Genomic DNA, 18,923 nt, shown 5'->3' with positions numbered 1-18,923 from the left:
AAGAAGTTCAAAGTCAAAAACAAAACAAACCCACAAAGTAGTGGGGACTCAGAGAAGTGCTCACTATGCAAGCCTGGGGGTCTGTGGTTGATCCCCAGAACCCAGGTAAAAACCTTGGCATGATGTATGCCTGCAATCCCAGAGCTAGGGAGGTAGAGACTGGAGCTCACTTGGGGCTCAGTAGCCAGCCATTAGCCTAATGAAAGCTAAGTGAGCTCGAGGCCAATGAGCGACCCTGTGTGAAGGGATATGGATGATGTCTCTATGAACAAGACCCAAAGTTGTCCTCTGGTCTCCTAGGCATAGACACACATGTGCAACCACACAGTCACACATACACACACAAGCATAAGTTTGAGGTCAGCCTGGGCTACACAAGACCCTACCTCAAAACATAAAACTGGACCTGATGTAGCCATGCACAGCTTTAATTATAGCCCTTGGGAGGCAGATGTAGGTATATGTCTGAATTCAAGGCCAACCTGATCTACCTAGAGAGACCCCCATCTTTTAAAACAAAGAAAAAGTAGTAAGATCCATGAAGAACTCACGAGCCTGAGGACACATGTTCAGTTCCCCAAATATACATTAACAAGCCAGATGCTGTACACATTTGTAATTCCTACATGATGGCGTGCAGAAACAGGAGACTCATCTGTAAGTTTTCTGGCCAGCTAGCAGTGAGAAGAAGCAACACAAAAGATCTTCTTGACTTATTGAGGTGAGAAGAGAGACCTGAGGACTCCTGAGAGCCATCCTGCTTCTACATGTGTTCACTGCAGTACCCACAGTCTCACGCACACACACACACACACACACACACACACACACACACACCATGCTCACTCAAACATACACACTACACACACACACCACACATCACACACACACACACACTTAAACTTAAAAACAAAATGTCTGTATACTGTGGTTCCACATCTCATTCTAAAACACTACAAATGTCTTAACACTCTGCTGTAAGATTGGTTCATTTACTGAGTCTTCTACAGATGGGACATTTTGGGTTGATTCCATTTTTATTGTATTCTTTTTCAGAGAGAGAGAAACGGTAGGAATGTGGTTGGGTTTATCCGCTTACGTCTTTGTGTAAGTGCTTTCCAAGGCTGGAATTGGAGGCCTGGAGTCACCACTTGAGCAGGAGAGGAAGTTCTAATTAGTAACGGTGCCAGAGTGGAGAAGGGGAAGAACAGACCCTCGCTGTTCGGCAGGGATTTGGCATAGCTTGTTGAGATAGGAGATTTGGGATGCATTTCAGAAGTTCTTGCAATCCTCTCTCTGGTACTGTAATGCTCTTTAGTGTTTTCCAGCCCAGTGTCTCATTGACATTTCCCAGATGCATGTGGGAGGGGCAGGGAAGGGTGGGGCTATCTTCTTCCCAACTCAGCCAAGTGCAGCAGTGGCCATCTGGAGTCCCAGGGACCATTCATCCCATCTCCTTCCCCTTTCCCTTCAACCCAATGCCCCTTTTATTTCCGTTAATGTTCCACCTTCCTCGGGGCTGGGAGACAGCTCAGCAGATGAAGTGCCTGCTGTGCAAGCAACAGGAGCTGAGTTTGAATCCCCAGCACCTCACATAAGCTATCAGGCCCTGCCTGGTCTCTGTAACCCTCAAGTGAGCCAGTGTGGGTGGGTGGGTAGAGGCAGGTATATCCACAGAGCCTGCTGGCCAGTTAGTCCAGATAATCAGTAAGAGACTTTGTCTTCAAAGAAAGGGTGGAAAGCCATGTGGGAAGACACCAGATGTCAACCTCTGGCCTACACACACACACACACACACACACACACACACACACACACACCCCACGCATGCACACACACCCATCCCCCAACACTTCAGGTCCAAACTGACAAGAAGACCCAAGAGCATCAGTTGAATCACACCCATGATGCTTCTTATTTGTGGCATCCTCATTTTGGGGTTCTGAGCACTTCCCAGTTATCACAACAAATGACCTTATATGATATTAATGGCCAACACTGGGGAAAAGATTATTACATGATTTATTTACTTATTTAGTTCATGAACGTAGGCACCCATGTCAGCACCTATGTGAAGGTCCAAGGACAACTTTTGTTTTTTGTTTTTTGTTTTTTGATGTTTGTTTTTTCGAGACAGGGTTTCTCTGTGTAGCCCTGGCTGTCCTGGAACTCACTCTGTAGACCAGGCTGGCCTCGAACTCAGAAATTAGCCTGCCTCTGCCTCCCAAGTGCTGGGATTAAAGGTGTGTGCCACCACGCCCAACTTTTATCCAAGGACAACTTTTGAGAGTCAGTTCTCATCTCCCTCCATAGCAGGGACAAAACTTGGGTCGTCGGGCATGGCAGCAAGCGCCTTTGCCTGGTGGGCCACTCAGCAGCCCCAGGCAGCATTGTATAGAGGAGTAAGGTGGAAATGTTCAAGAGCTAAGGTCTTATCCAAGCTATGTCAGTAGGGACTGTGACCTGGGATTCAAGAGTCAGGGCTGTCTAAGCTCTCCAGTCACATGGTAATAATTCCCATGTATTCCTTACAGCCTTCATGATATTGTAAATAAGAGAGATCATAGCTAAAAAGAAATGGTCCTAGCCGGGCATGGTGGCGCACGCCTTTAATCCCAGCACTCGGGAGGCAGAGGCAGGCGGATTTCTGAGTTCGAGGCCAGCCTGGTCTACAGAGTGAGTTCCAGGACAGCCAGGGCTACACAGAGAAAATCTGTCTCAAAAAAAAAAAGAAAGAAAGAAAGAAAAGAAAAAAGAGAAGAGAAGAGAAGAGAAGAGAAGAGAAGAGAAGAGAAGAGAAGAGAAGAAAAGAAAAAAAGAAATGGTCCCGAAGCCACAGGAATCTTTCATTGCTTAAAATATACTAAGAAGCTTACTTACAGAAATGGGCGCTGCACAGGGCATCAGGGATTTGCTTTTTTCTCTCTATTGTGTTAGGATTGCGTCCCTGCACTACGGACATGAAACTGTGGGCATGTGTTTGTGTGCTGTGGACATGGAACTATGGGTGTGTGTCTGTGGTCATGGAACTGTGGGCGTGTGTCTGTGTGCTGTGGACGTGGAACTGTGAGTGTGTGAGTGTGTATCTGTGGACATGGAACTGTGAGTGTGTGTGTCATTGCTACGCTTATGAGTTCTGAGGTTCTCTCCTGCCATTGGAGGTTCCAGGAATTAAACTCATGTCGTCATGCTTGTGTGGAAAGTGCTTTTATCCAAGGGGTTTTACCTAGTTGGCCCATCAATTTTATTTCTATCTAATAGTCTGTTTAGCCCAGGCTAACCTGGAACTCATTAGCTTCCTACATCTGCCTCAAGAATGCATTGGCTCTATCAATTATCTATCTAATTCTCTCTCTCTCTCTCTCTCTCTCTCTGTGTATATACATACATACACACACACACACACACACACACACACACACACACACATATATATATATATATATATATATAGAGAGAGAGAGAGATCCTCAGTATGTAGAGAGCTATTTATTTATTTATTTATTTATTTAATATTTTTAGTATCCTTAGCATTGTACATGTACGTATGTTTGTATGTATGTATGTATGTATTATGGCAGGGTTCTCGACATTGCCTAGGTTGGCCTCAGCTTTGCAACGCTGTTGAGATTACAGGTGCACAGCATCTCTGCTGGTTTTCTTTCTGTGTAAGATCCTCAGTGACTCTGGGTCTCTGTTTCTTTAGTCACAAAATGGAAATAATGCACACTTATTGAATAGGATCACTGGGGGAATGAAATAAAATAATGCTTCTATTTTTAAAATGGAGGGGAGGGCACACTTCTAATCCCAGCCTTCCACTGTTGGGGGACAGGAGGATTCCTGGTGTTCACTGGCCCAGCCTAGCCCAGTGCATGAGCAGCAGCAGGACCGGCCAGAGAACTGTCTCCAGAAGACCTTTCTCGAGAGGCTGCGGACCGCGCAGTCAGTGGTTTAGAGTATTTGTTGTTCTTGCAGAGAATCTGAGTCCAGTTCCCAGCACCCATATGGAGTGGGTCTCAATCACCTCTAACTCCAACCGGGGGCGTCTAATTCTCTCCATGGGTTTATATGTACAAACTCACACACAGGCACACCTATATACACACATAATTAAAAGTAAATAACAATGATGACAATAATAACGATGATAATGGCCGGGCGTGGTGGCGCACGCCTTTAATCCCAGCACTTGGGAGGCAGAGGCAGGCGGATTTCTGAGTTCGAGGCCAGCCTGGTCTACAAAGTGAGTTCCAGGACAGCCAGGACTACACAGAGAAACCCTGTCTCGAAAAACCAAAACCAAAAATAATAATAATAATAATAATAATGATGATGATGATGATGATGATGATAGTAAAAGATGGAGCCAAATATGGTAGGCAGAGGCAGGCAGGTCTCAGTGGGTTCAAGGCCAGCCTGAGCTACATAATTTCAGGTTATCTAGGGCTACATTGTGAGGCCTTGTCTCAAAAAGAAATTAAAAAAGAAAAGGTAGGTAGCTACTGTGCATGTATGGATACATGCACCCCACACATACACATGTGCACAAGAGCATATGATACATGAGCACATACATACATATACCAACATCGAGGATCTATTTCCTGCCTTGAAAGAGATAGCAAGTGAGAGGAAGTAAAATTATTATATAAACTTGACATGCAGGTTTCCTGAAGGGTGTCCTTTCAGCTCTGTGACCTTAAGTGACCGACCACTGTCTCCGTTGTTCTTTAATACAAGCTGGAGGAGAGGGCCACAGAGCAAGTACCTTACCTATAGTATGTACTGAATCCTGGGGACAGGCCTGCAAGATTTCGGCCAAAGACAAATCTGAGATTCAGGCAGGTTAAGTACCATGCTTCAGACTACACAGCACACAGCCACACAGCCAGCAAGCGGTAAGTTTGCAATTTCAGTCCAGATTGCACATCAGAGATCACATGCTTTCAAGGACTTCAGAATTGATTCATGATTTTGTTTTATTTTTGAAACAAGGTCTCACAATGGCTCACTCCTGGCTTTCCTGGAACTTGCTGTGTATCCCAGACCGACCTAGAACTCACAGAGACCTACCCACCTCTGCCTCGAAAGTGCTGTGGGTAGAGCCAGATGTCACCAAGCCGGCTCTAATTTTTATGCTCTAATTTTATTTTTGTTTATTTTGTTCTTGCAAACATGTCTGTGTAGTCCAGGCTGGCTTCAGTCTGATCAGGAAGTGACCTTGAAGTCCTGGCCCCTGGCTCTTCTGAAATGCCACAACTACAGTTGTGCACGATCATGCTTTTTGTGAGAGTTTATTGATTTTCCTCGTTTCTTGGAAATAGATATTCATGTAGCCCAGGTTAGCCTCCAAGTTGAAATAGAGCCAAAGACGACCATGAACTTCCATATCTACCTTCAAGGGATTAAGATTGTAGGCATACGTTATTTGCCTGGTTCTCTGCCCTCATTAAGCTGCGTGCTCTTTTGTTACATTTTCATATTATACTGATTTTTTTTTTTTTTTTTTTTTTTTTTGGTTTTTCGAGACAGGGTTTCTCTGTATAGACCTGGTTGTCCTGGAACTCACTCTGTAGACCAGGTTGGCCTCGAACTCAGAAATCCGCCTGCCTCTGCCTCCGGAGTGCTGGGATTAAAGGCGTGCGCCACCACGCCCGGCTCTGATATTTTTTTTCAAGATAGTGTTTTTCTCTGTGTAGCCCTGGCTGTCTTGGAATTCACTCTGTAGACCAGGCTGACTGCAAACTGAGAAATCCACCTGCCTCTGCCTCCCGAGAGCTGGGAGTATAGGTGTGCGCCACCACAGCAGCTCCCACGTTATACTTTTCTTAGAATTTAAAAACAAAAAATAGGGCTGGTGAGATGGCTCAGTGGGTAAGAGCACCATATAATAATAAATAAATAAATCTTTAAAAAAAAATAGCCAGGCATGGTGCACACATTTAATTCTGGCACTGCAGAGGCAGGGGCAGGGGCAGGGGCAGGGGCAGGGGCAGGGGCAGGGGCAGGCAGATCTCTGAGTGTTTGGGGCTAACATGGTCTACCTAAAGAAGAGACTGCATCTATGTATGTATGCACATTATCTATCTATCTATCTATCTATCTATCTATCTATCTGATGGTGTATGTACCTGCATGTACGTGTTCATGTGCTTGCAGGAGCTGAAGGGGCCAGACAAAAACATCCCATCCCAAAGAATTGGAGTTAAAGGCAATTGTGAGCTACCATGTAGGTGCTGATAACTGAACCCCCTTTTAACTGCTGAACCATTTCTCTAGCCCCAAGATTTATTTTTAATTGGGTGTGTGTCTCTGTGTGTGTGAATGGGGGGGGGGGGGGTTTGCATGTAGGTGCCCTTGGAAGCCAGTGACCTCCAGTCTTCCTGGAGATGCAGTTATGGGTTTGTGAGCCACCTGAGGTGAATGCTGGGTAGTAGAAAAGCGTTAATCCAAGCTGGACTCTGTGGGACAGACACACCATAAGTTCAGAGCCAGCCAAGGCTACATAATGAAACCCAGACTTTAAAAAAAAAATAAAAGCATCAAGAAAGAGTTTCTTAGAGCTTTTCAAGTCATTGTTGATAATACCACATACACTTGAGGACTTGAGCCAGTTGTGGTGGCTCCTGTCTGTAATTCTACTTCTTAGGTGGCTGAGGCAGAAGGACTCCCTGGAGTTTGTGGCCAGCCTGGGCTACAGAGTGAGCCATTGTCTCAATTTGTTGTTGTTGTTGTTTATTTGATTTTACTGAGATTGTTGTCAAATTTTTGATGAACCACTACTGAAGATTCTGCCCCATCCACACTGTAGGGTTTCATGTTTTCTAGCAGGGGGTGACTCATCTGCAGTAACCCCTGCAGTGGTGAAACTTCACACCCTTCGCTGTCAGCTAAGTGTTATCTCCCTTAATATCAGCATTTTGTGTCAGGTCAGCACGAAGTAATCTTTCCCAGCATGGTTTCCTGTCTCCAGCACTCTGATCACAGTGGAGACAGCCTGCAGTATGGAAAGAACTTTGGGTTTGGGGTATAGTTCAGTGGCAGAATACCTGCCTTGTGTTCTTGAGTCTCTGGGAACAACCCCCAGCACCTCAGGAAGGAGAAAGAAAGGGGCAAGTAGGATATTGTGGCTGACATCTGTAATCCTAGCGCTTGGGAAGCTGAAGCAGGAGGATGTCTGTCAGTTTGATGCTAGCCTGGGTGTATAGTGAATTCCAGGCCAGCCTGGGCTACAGGATGAGATCCTTATCAAAAAGAAAGAAAAGGAACAAGGAACTCCTTTCTTATCAAATCCTACCTTTTCTTTTCTTTTCTTTTCTTTTCTTTTCTTTTCTTTTCTTTTCTTTTCTTTTCTTTTCTTTTTTTTAAACCAAGGTTTTTTGTTTGTTTGTTTGTTTTTTGGTTTTTGAGACAGGCTTTCTCTGTGTAGCCCTGGCTATCCTGGAACTCATTCTGTAGACCAGGCTGACCTTGAACTCAGAAATCCGCCTGCCTCTGCCTCCCAAGTGCTGGGATTAAAGGCGTGTGCCACCACCGCCCGGTTTAAACCAAGGTTTTATGCTTGTAACCCAGCTGGCCTGGACCCACAGTAAGCCTCCTGAGTTGAGGGGTTGCAAGGGTGAATCACCAGGTGTGATCAATCACCTATAGACCAGTGATTGTCAGCCTTCCTGATCCTTCAATCCTTAAATACATTCCTCATGTTATGCTGACCCCCAACCATAACATTTTTGTTGATACTTCATAACTGTAATTTTGCTGCAGTTATGAATCGTAATGTAAATATTTGGGGAGATTGTGGTTTACTAAGGAGGTTTGACCCATACAGGTATAGACCCTTCTGAACCATGTCTCCACCCCATTCCCTCTTCTAGAACTGCCTTTGCTGCCCTAAGAATCAACTTCTTACCATGTTGGTTGAGTGAGTCTCTTTCTCCTTCAGTAGCTCACAGAGAACCTAGACCAGGGTCTTGGATTTCCAGCCACTAACAGTGCCTGGCACCCAGGAGCAGAAGTCTGTGGGATCGCCACTTCAGGACACAATCCTTGCCCTTCCTTTCCTCTGTCAGCACTTGCCTCGTGTTTGTAGGCTGAAATGGGGAGCCCCATCCTACAGATGAAGTCACTGAGGCTCCATCCCTTTTCTTAAGCTCAAAAATGGTAGGGCTGCAGGGCAGTGGTGGCGCACCCTTTAATCCCAGCACTTGGGAGGCAGAGGCAGGCGGATTTCTGAGTTCCAGGCCAGCCTGGTCTACAGAGTGAGTTCTAGGACAGCCAGGGGTACACAGAGAAACTCTGTGTAAAAAAAAAAGAAAAGAAGAAAAAAAAAAAAGAAAGAAGAAAAAAAAAAAGTGGTAGGGCCGACAATCAAACCTTAGGCTGTCCCATTAAAAGCCTTTCAGAGGGTTAGGTTCCCAACCCAGGACAAATGGCTGCAGTGCCTGTTTAGCATATCAAAGCAGACTCTGGCCTCCAGCTTCTCCCTGCATCTCTCAGCCCCAGCCTGTCACAGGGCCCTCCTGGCTGGCATACCCTACCCACTACCCTGAACTCTGCAGCCTAGGGGGCTGGGCATTTGGTTACCTGCTCTCTTTGTACCCTGGACCTCTTGGCTGCTCACACGGTTCCCTCTCTACCCTCTCCCTTCCCCCCTCCCCCTCTCATCACAAGGGTCTGGACTCTCCTAGATGGCTTTGCCTCTGGCTGTGCTCTCAACACACCTACAATAAACTTTCTCCTTCCATGTACCTAGGAGGTCATGTCCATTTTGTTGTTGTTGTTGTTTTTAAATCATTTTTATCATTCATCCATTTCCTAAACCTGGGACCAGTCCTTTTTTTTTTTTTTTTCTTTTCATTCATATAGGACATCTGAAAATGCTGACTTACTTATATACCGAACTCCTGTTTAAGCATTTGTTAATATTTTGTGTGTGTGGGGTGTGTGTGTGTGTGCCATACATACACGTGTGTTGTTTGTTTGATGCCCTGGGAGGTCAGAAGAGGTCCTAGGGTGCCCTGGAACTGGAGTTACACATGATTGTGAACCACCGCGTGGATGCTGGGAACCAAACCTGGGTCCTCTGCCAGAGCAACGAAAGATCATAATGCCCTAAGCCTTCTCTCCAGCCTGCCCCTAATATTGTCGTTTGTTTTTGATGAGCTGCAGGGGGAAGGAGGAGGAATGGTACAAATGAGCTTCATGCTTCTTAGTTAGAAAAAAAGAGGAGCTATTTGGTAATCTGACTTCCAGAGCTCCTGCTTTCCAAGCCTGAGTAGGTCTCCCTACCTGGAAGACAGAGAGAGACAGAGAGAGAGGGAGGGAGAGAGGGAGGGAGGGAGAGAGAGAGAGAGGGAGGGAGGGAGGGAGGGAGGGAGGGAGGGAGAGAGAGAGAGACAGACAGACAGACAGACAGACAGGGAGAGAGGCAGAGAACCACCCAGGCTCTGCTTATTGTCTATTTCAATATGTTCTTCGTGAGTCTAGGAAGAGACCAAGAGTCTGAAATCAGAGATGACCCAACAAAGACAAAAATTCCTCAAAAATGTGCTCTTTTCCTGGAGGAGTTCCGCTGTCCTTGTCTCTCAGTCCTCAGTCAGGGAGTCCGGGAAGTCTGCAGGCTGTGGTGGGCTGTGGTCAGCTCTGGCCCTCAGCCTGTCTTCCCTGGGACTCACCTTCCTCTGCCTCCTTACTGGGCCTAGGAACAACAGCAGGCTTCCTTCCTTCCTGTCCCAGATTCTGGCTGCTGCCAGTCTGTACAGCTCTGATCCACTTAGTTTGGTCATTAAATCCTAATCATGGACTCAGATGATCTAGGGTCCAATGCTACCTAGTCTACCTCTCTTTTTGGGTTTCTCTGTGTAGCCCTGGCTGTCCTGGAATTCTCTTTGTAGACCAGGCTGCCCTCGAACTCACAGAGATCTGCCTGCCTCTGCCTCCAGAGCTCTGAGATGAAAGGCCTGTGTGTGCCACCACACTGGTTGCTCCCTGCACCTCTTACTGGCTGTGAGCCCTAGGTAGTTTACTTCATCTCCCTGTGCTTTGGTTATTCATCTGTAAAATGAGGATAATCTTTAATCCCACCACTCCAGAGGCAGAGGCAAGTGGATCTCTGTGAGTTTGAGCCTTGTCTATAGAGCTAATTCCGGAACAGACAGGGCTACACAGAGAAACCCTGTCTCAGAAAACTAAAATTAGTAAAGTGAATATGTGTGTGTTTGTATGTATGTGTGTGCATGTGTGTGTGAAGTATGAAACAATTCTAAAAAAAATTCTAAAATTAAATAAATAAAAATTAAACAAGTAAAAATTAAACATGAGTAACATAACAATATATTTGGGCATTAAAAGTTTTTTCTAGCAAGGTGGTGGTGGCACATGCCTTTAATCCCAGCACTTGGGAGGCAGAGGCAGGCAAATTTCTGAGTTCGAGGCCAGCCTGGTCTACAAAGTGAGTTCCAGGACAGCCAGGGCTATACAGAGAAACCCTGTCTTGAAAAAACCAAAAGAAAAAAAAAAGTTTTTTCTAGGGGCTGAGTTTGCTGAGAAGAAGATCTAGTCTGGGCTAAAGTTATTTAAATATAATATTAGTATTCTCTTAGTCAACTTTAAATATATATTAAAACAAATTTGTGATTTATGAAATGTATGTTAAAATACCGTATTTACATGGGCCTGTCTCCTTGGGTTCTGGGGATCAAATTGGGGTACTTACGTTTACAAGGCAAGCACTCACTATCTCCCTAGCCCAGCAAACACATGCTTGATCAGGCACATACACACACATTTTTTAAGATAAGGTCTCTCTATGAAGCCCTGGCTGACCTGAAGCTCACTCTGTAGACCAAGCTGGCCTCAGACTCACAGAGATCAACCCACCTCTGCCTCCTCGTTGCTGGGACTAGAGGCATGCACCACCATAGACAACCTAAGATTATTTTAATTTTTGTGTGTGTGTGTGTATGTGTGCTCACACATATATGCATGTGTACATGCTTACATGCGTGCAGATACCATGTAAAGAGGCCGGAAGAGGGGTGGTGGATCCACCAGAATTAGAGGTATAGAGGGCCGCTAGCCTCCATATGGTGCTGGGAACTGAACTCGGATCCTCTTTGAGAACAGCCAGTGTTCTTAGCCACTAAGTTGTCTCTCTCTTCAGCCCCTTCTCTGTCTCTCTCTCCTCCAAGTCTTACTTTGAGGCTGAGGCTGGACTGTGGGATAATCCCAAAGCCTTGTCCCCACGCCTGGCGTGGTGGACTGTAGGTGTGTACCACCACACTCAGATTCTCTTCTCTTCTCTTTCCTTTTGGAGGCAGGGTCTCCTGTTTCTCAGGCTAGCCTTGGACTCCTACCCAGCCGGAGATGACCTTGAACTGCTGATCCTCCTGACTTCATCTCCCAAAGGCTGGAGCGGTGGTCATGAGTGACTAAGTTTGGCTTGCTTTTCCTTTCATCTGTCCTGGCCCAACCCCGGGGATTCTGTGAATTCTCAATTATTCACGCTGTGGAGAGCTAAGGGGGCAACTGCAAATGAGAGAATACATTAATAAATTAGGAAATGCAGTTGCCCTCTGATAATAAGGTTATTGTTATGGACGAAGAGGCTTGACCCAGTAGATTTTTGATTTGAGAGGAATTATATCCAGTGTAGGAGGGGGCTGGCCCTTGGGAATTTCTAGTATGAAAAGGCACGAGGAAGCACCAAGAGGCAGTGTGCTGATGCAGGAAGTTGTGGGCCTGTTTTGCTGTTTGTTTTTTGTTTTAGTTTTTTTGGGGGGTGGGGGTTCAAGACAGGGTTTTTCTTCGTAATCTTGGCAGTCCTAGAACAAGCTCTCTCAACCAGGCTGGCTTCGAACTCAGAGAGCCGCCTGCCTCTGCCTCCCAAGTGCATGAGCTGCCACAGCCTGGCAGGTTTGTTTGTTTTTTGAGACGGGGTGGGGTGGGGTGGGGTGGGGGTGGGTCTTATACATTTCTCTGGCTGGCCTTGAACTCCCAGAGATTCGTAAACTTGACTGGATTTATTTGGTTTTGGTTTTTGACACGGGGTCTCCTGTAACCCATGTTGGCTCTAAATGCAATGCATAGTTGAGGATGCCTCTGGGTCTCCGGTTCTTCTGCTTCTTTACTGCTTAAATGCTGGGTCAGAGACATCTACCAGCAGGCTCAGTAGTGTGAAGATAAACTCTTTATGCAGAGGTACAAGAAAAAAGAATTTGAGTCCTGCCTAGAGAAAGCCTTACAGCTCTCAGCTGTTTCTGAATCACTTACAGATGATGTCGAGCCTGGTGGCACCCACCTATAATCCTACCATTTGGAAGGCTGAGGCGGGAGTTCAAGACCCACCTGGGATACCCAGTAACACCATCTCACACACACTCACTCACTCACTCACTCACTCACTCACTCACTCACTCACTCACACAAAGCATGGTGTTACATACCTGTAATTTCAGGACTATGTAATCCCAGTGTTCAGGTAGAGGTAAAAGGGGTTCAAGGCCATCCTTGACTACATAGTAAATTCAAGGCCAGCCTGAATGACATGAAACCCTGTCTCAAAAAACAAAAAGGAAAAATAAATCATAATAGGGCCAGGGACGTGGCTTGCTGGTGACAGGTCTTGCTGTGCATACAGGGGGACCTGAGTTTGAGTGCTCAGTGCTGGAATAGCAGCTAGGCATGACTGTGCAGGCTGATGACCCCAGAATTCAGAGGCAGAGGTACGATGCTGTGGGGTGCTCCATGGCCAGTTGTCCTAGCCAAAGTGGTGGCTTCAGGTTCAGTGAGAAATCCTGTCACAAGGGAATAAAGCAGGAACAGAGGAAGAAAGACACCTTTTAGCCTTCCCTGGCTTCCATGCTCACGAGCATGGATGCAAATACTGGCACACCCGTACGCACGCACACACGCATACATAAGCATAAACCCCCACATACATACCACACAAACACATTCCAATTTAAAAAAATAATATAAGCCAGGCAGTGGTGACACACGCCTTTAATTCTAACACTCAGGAGGCAGAGGCAGTCGGATCTCTGTGAGTTCGAGGCTAGCCTAGTCTACAGAGCTAGTTCCAGGACAGGCAGAACTGTTGTACAGAGAAAGCCTGACTCAAAACAAAACAACCCCCTAAAACCAAAAATAAGTAAAAATATATTTATATATTTGTAAATGTACATATATACAAATACACACACACTCTCTCTCTCTCTCTCTCTCTCTCTCTCTCTATATATATATATATATATATACACATTATATATACATATATTCATATATATTTGACTGATTGCTTGATTGGTAAAGATAAAGGGTGGGGGTGCAGTTCAGAGACAGGATGCTTAGGTAGCACGTAAGAGGCCCAGTATTGCTAACCAGTCAGGCAGTCAGAGGATCCACACTTCTGGGTGTGGAGCAGAATCCCTTGTCCCTTCCTCCAGACAGGGTGTCACGATGACATAGGCCAGGGTTGCCCTCCATTTTCTGCATTTTCTGCTCAGTCGCCATCACTGAGTCCAGGGCACGAAGAGAAGCTGCAGATGTAGCACTAACCACAGGTACCGTAAACTGGACATCTTCCGCTTGTGTTCCCACGTCTTCTGAACCCACTAGACAGCTTAGGACTGCTCTGCGACCAGTGTGCCCCAGCGAGCGGAGCCCCTCTTTGAACCTGGCTCAGCCTTTACTTGGCTCATTTATCAGGTCACATCCCACATCATCATGGGAAGTCAGTGTGCTGGACTCTTCCCAGAAACTGGAATGAAGATAGCTCACATGTGAATGGGCACATAATGGGTCAGAGCAAAGATATGCAGCTGATTGAGAGAGACACAAAGGCTGAGGCCGAGCAAGCCTCGACCTTTACCCTTTGGCCTCTGTTAGCATATCTAAAGGAAGAATGTGTCCCAGGGGTGGGCCTGTGAAGGGCAAGTTAGTCCAACCAAATACTTTTAAGATCTATGGGGAGGAGGGGTCCTGGCCCACCATCTCAGGCGGCCTTGGGGTCTGACAGAGACTTTCCCTCTGACCTCCGACATTTCCTTTGGTGGCCTCTCTTTCTCCACCCCCTCCTTAAATGTGGACGTCTGCTGCAGTCCTGTCCGATCTCCCACATCCCTTACAGGACAGCATCTACCCCAGGGGCTCAGCCTCCTATGCCCAGGATTTCAGAGGCCCTGACTCAGTAGGAACCAGAGAGAAATGTGCCCACACTGGACTGAGTTCATCTTCCAGCCCTGCTTGGATCTTAAGAGATTTTCTGATTTCAAGCTGGTGTCTGGCTGGGTGGCTCTGTCGTAAGAGCACTTGCTGTTGAGCCTGGTGATGGGTGTTCCATCCGGAAAGCCACCTGGTGAAAGTGCTCCTTTAATTCGTCTTGCGGTTACCATGTATTCAGTGAGGCAAATGCACCCCTCTTCCCACAGGTAACATGCGCTGGCCTCCACCCCCCACAAATAAGGTTTTAAGTAGAAGCTTCCTGTGAGTTATTTTGAGATAGTGTTCTGCTGCATAGCCCAGGCTAGCCTTGAGCCATCAATCCTGCTTTAGCCTCCAAGTCATTAGAAGCCTAGGCTAGGGTACTCTCTGCCCAGCGCCCTTGGAATGTTTCATGATTTCCTTTATAAGAACCTCTTAAAGGCTCCCTGCTTACATGGCTGCAGATCCTAAATGCTTAGAACTGTTTCTGGTTTTGATTAAAACCCTTTAACTAGTTTGAAATGCACTATAAATTACTATTAACCCTTACCTTCCTGGGCTGCAGCATAGAGTGCTTGAACTTCAATACACATGTGGTGATATTGTACTGGACTTCCTATATGTTGTTTATGTATTTTGAGACAAGGACTTTCTGTAGAGCCCTGACTGACCTAAAACTCTCTATGTAGACCAGGGTGGCCTCCAACTCACAAAACTCTACCTCCGTCTCCTTCCTGAGTACTGACTGGGCTTAAGAGCATACAGTGCACCTGGTATAATATGTGTCACTGGACATGGTGACAGATGTCTGTAATCTCAGGACTTGGGAGGTAGAGACAGGAAGATTCAGAGTTTGAGGCCAGCGTGGGTTCCATAGGCCACTGTCTCAAAAATCAAAATATATGATTTGTTCTTGAGCTGGACATAAAAGTATCCCTGGAGCCTTATCTTGGGATGCGCATGGAGTGGGGGAGGTTCTTGCATGATTCAACCCACCTGGGCTACACAGTTAGACTCTGACTCAGTTTTCCTGAGGGCACAGCCTTGTCCCTTGGCACCCTACCATCGTGTTGGGGTTCGGCATCCCAGTAAAGGATGGGCGCAGGCAGGTTGCTTCGTCAGATTTGGTTCACTTGGTAACTGTACCTTTCCTGTTCTGAGTATGTTCCTGTGACCTTTGTTAGAAATGGTTGGCTTCTGCCGTGCAGGCAGCCCCCAGGAGCACGGCTGAGAACGGGGCCCTGAAGTAGAGAGACTCTTGGCCAAGGCAAAGCCCACCTTCACGGGTCAGGCTTCGTGGTGGCCACTGTGTCTCACGTCACCCCCTCCTTCACATTTCAGCAGGGAATTAAGGTTCTTGCAGGAACATCCAAATGTCATCCTTTGCAGGTGACATTCAAGCTGGCCTTCAACGGTCCAGGGAACTTCTCTAGAGGGGTGGAGATGGGTGAGAAGGGTTTTAGGCTGACAGAAGTCTATGAGCTAGGCAGAAAGGTCAGTGCAGGGCATTCAGTGGCCCCATGTCTAGATGCTTCTGTGATGGGTAAGAAAATCCAAGACTGGAGAGAGAATGTGGGTTCAAATGACTGTGCTTAACTTCCCTCCCTCCATCCCTCCCTCTCCCCTCCTTCCCTCCTCACTCCTTTCCTCCCTTCCCCCTTTCTTCCTTCTTTCCTTCCTTTTTCTCTTCTCTTCTCTTCTCTTCTCTTCTCTTCTCTTCTCTTCTCTTCTCTTCTCTTCTCTTCTCTTCTCTTTCCTTTTCTCTTCTCTTTTCTTTTCTCTCCTTTTCTTTTTTCTCTGCTCTTCTGTTCTTTTCTCTCTTCTCTTCTCTTCTCTTCTCTTCTCTTCTCTTCTCTTCTCTTCTCTTCTCTTCTCTTCTCTTCTCCTCTCTTCTTTTCTTTTCTTTCCAATGGCCCTCCTTACCATATTTCAAGCTAGATCTTGGTGGTTCTGAAGCTTTGGGAGGTCTGGGTTTTACTCTGTAGCCATAGAGGGGTTTGAGGTTTTTATGAATCAAAGGAGGCAGGCACATTCCTAAAGGTTCTAAAGGCTTGAGGAGCCTGGAGAGCACAGGTTAGAGATGGTGGCTGGAGCCAGAGAGCCAACTACATCAGTTCCGAGTGTTAGATAGGAATGCCTGAGCAGCAAGTGGAAGGACCGGATTCCAGAGCATTTTGGAAGTGGTGGCGGCGACAGGAGGTGCTTGCAGATGATTGTAGCACCTGGGACAGGAGAAGTTGAGGAAGACTGACGTGGAAATTTGTAGCTTGAGGCTACTCAACAGATCCCAGTTAATGGGGACAAAAAACCAAAGAGATGGGGCAGTGGACCCCAAGTATCTAGGATGCATTGGTGTGACATCCAATGGGGGATTGTGACCTGGTTGGGGGGGGGTATAGGGTGAGGATGGAGGCTGGTGGCTGGAGAAATACGAAAGCAGACCAATTGAATTTAACAGACAACTCTCTGAGGTGTGTCCGAGGAGGGAAGATGGGGCTTTGGCTTCATCTGGAAGCCAGTGGAGGAAGAGCCAGTGAAAGAGGGGAGGAGGCTAAAACAGTGGATGGCGGGGTGGGGGGTGGGGGGTGTATAAGAGAGCAGGCCTGTCATCCCAGCACTTAGGAGGTAGAGGCAGGAGGATCAGAAGTTCAGGGTACATAATGCATTTTAATGCCAACCTGGGCTCCGTGAGACTCTATTCCCAGGGAGGGGGCAGGGGTAAAGAATGTACTGCTTAAGGCATTTCTGGGGCAAGTCTCAGCAATGGCAGCTGCACATCAGGAGAGGAGAGCTGACCTTTCTCTTATCTACTGAGGGACCAGATGCTCCTGCTCGGCCTGGGCTTGCTTCCATGGTCTTTCTACCCTGTCATCTGCTCAGCCTTCTTCTGCAGAAGGGAAACTTATGAAAGAGGGGAGGCCAGCCTGCTCTACAAAGCGAGTGCCAGAACAGCAAGGGCTAAATAGGGAAACCTTGTTTCTAAAAACAAACAAACAAACAAACAAAAACCTAAGAACTCTAGCCTAACCCCATCATTCTTCAGCGACAGACCAGAGCTGTCCCTCAGCATAGAGCCTGTGGGACAGTGGTGTGACCTCAGTTGCCTGCTTTGCCTGGGCCATGAAGTCACTCTCTGGAAGGGTACTATCTCATCTCCAGGCATGGATAGATACCTGCTCTGAGTTCTGAGTTGTTTACACATTTCATCCCTCAGTACATCTATCTGCCCATCCACCTGTCCATCCTGTGTCCTACTTAAAAAACTCATTTACTAGCCGGGCGTGGTGGCTCACACCTTTAATCCCAGCACTTGGGAGGCAGAGGCAGGCGGATTTCTGAGTTCGAGGCCAGCCTGGTCTACAAAGTAAGTTCCAGGACAGCCAGGGCTACATAGAGAAACCTTGTCTCGAAAAATCAAAAACAAACAAACAAAAAAAAAAAACTCATTTACTGATATGTGTGTGTGTGTGTGTGTGTGTGTGTGCACTTTTATGTGTCATGGCATATGTGTAGACATCAGAGGACAGTTTGTGGGGTCAGCTTTCTTCTGTCCTATGGGTCCCTCAGTCAAGTGGCAGGTGCCACCACACATAAAACATCTTGTCATCTGTAAGATTTTATTTATCCTTACTGTATGTGTGAATGATATGTATGGAGATGGGGAAGGGGTGCGGGGGCTATGGTACTTATGTGAAGGGTAGAGAAGTCTGCTTCCCTGGCTTTTAGGACTCAGGCTTAGGTCAGCAGGCTTATATTGCAAGAGCTCTTACCTGCCAAGCTATCTTACTGGCTTTATTCCTCGTTTGCTGGGGTTAAGTATCTGCAAATAGTTAAGCATGGTGGGGGGCCGTTGGTGGGGGGAGGGCAGTTCCAGTACTCCTGGGTTTCTTTTTCTGACCTCCCGACATAGGAATTACTACACTCATTTGTAAATGTGGAATCAGATCTTTCCTTCCAGGTCACATCTGAATGAAGAAATGGCAAGGGAGAGTCAGACCCCAGCTAGCCAGAACGAAACACGTATGTCTGCTTCTGTGTCTCTCTGTGTTTGCGTGTATGTGTGAGTGTGTGCATGGGTATACAGATGTGTACATGCGGCCTCAGGTACTTGGGACCAGAAGAGGGTTTTGCTTATTCTGTCTTTTTCTTCTCATTTGTTCTGCCATTGAACTTGGAGTCTGTGATCTTTGGCTAGGATGGCTGGAAGTCCCAGCAATCCTCGTGTAGCTACGTTTCGTATCTACAGATTTTAAATTTTTTTCTTTAGATGGGATCTCCCTGTGCACCTCAGGTTGTCCCGGAACTCTCTGTGTATCTGATGACCTTAATCCCCTGATCTTCCTGGCTCTCTCTCTCTCCAGTGCTGGGTCTCTGTGTGTGTCCCCCAGCCTGTTCTGTTCTGCAAATTTTCCTATTCTTTTTTCTGTTTGTTTTGTTTTTGTTTGTTTGTTTTTTTCTGAGACAGGGTTTCTCTGTGTATCCCTGTCTGTCCTGGAACTCACTCTGTAGACCAGGCTGGCCTCAAACTCCTCTGCCTCCCAAGTGCTGGGATTAAAGGCATGTGCCACCACACCCGGCTAGAAATTTTCCTATTCTGTTTGCTTCACATGAATGGACTCTGACAGCAGTTTGCCTTTTGGGGCTCTGTCCTCTGTCCTTAGGATAATGATTTCAGAGTCTATACAGGTAGGAGCAGGTATTGGTGCTGTATTTCTGAA

The 18,923-nt window shown here is 46.7% G+C and overlaps 1 protein-coding gene across 5 annotated transcripts in view; it reads left to right on the top strand.

The window, feature by feature from the left end:
* The window catches only part of Ccnd3 (cyclin D3), a 96,975-nt gene that overhangs the window by 55,509 nt on the left and 22,543 nt on the right, over positions 1–18,923 (top strand). The gene's annotated exons all lie outside the window — the stretch shown is intronic.

The sequence above is a fragment of the Mus caroli genome, unplaced genomic scaffold, assembly GCF_978045245.1.
Source record: "Mus caroli unplaced genomic scaffold, Mus_caroli_1 scaffold_18, whole genome shotgun sequence".
In the NCBI taxonomy this organism is placed as follows: domain Eukaryota; kingdom Metazoa; phylum Chordata; class Mammalia; order Rodentia; family Muridae; genus Mus; species Mus caroli.
Note: the sequence above shows the minus strand (reverse complement) of the source record. Positions and strands in the feature narration are given on the sequence as shown.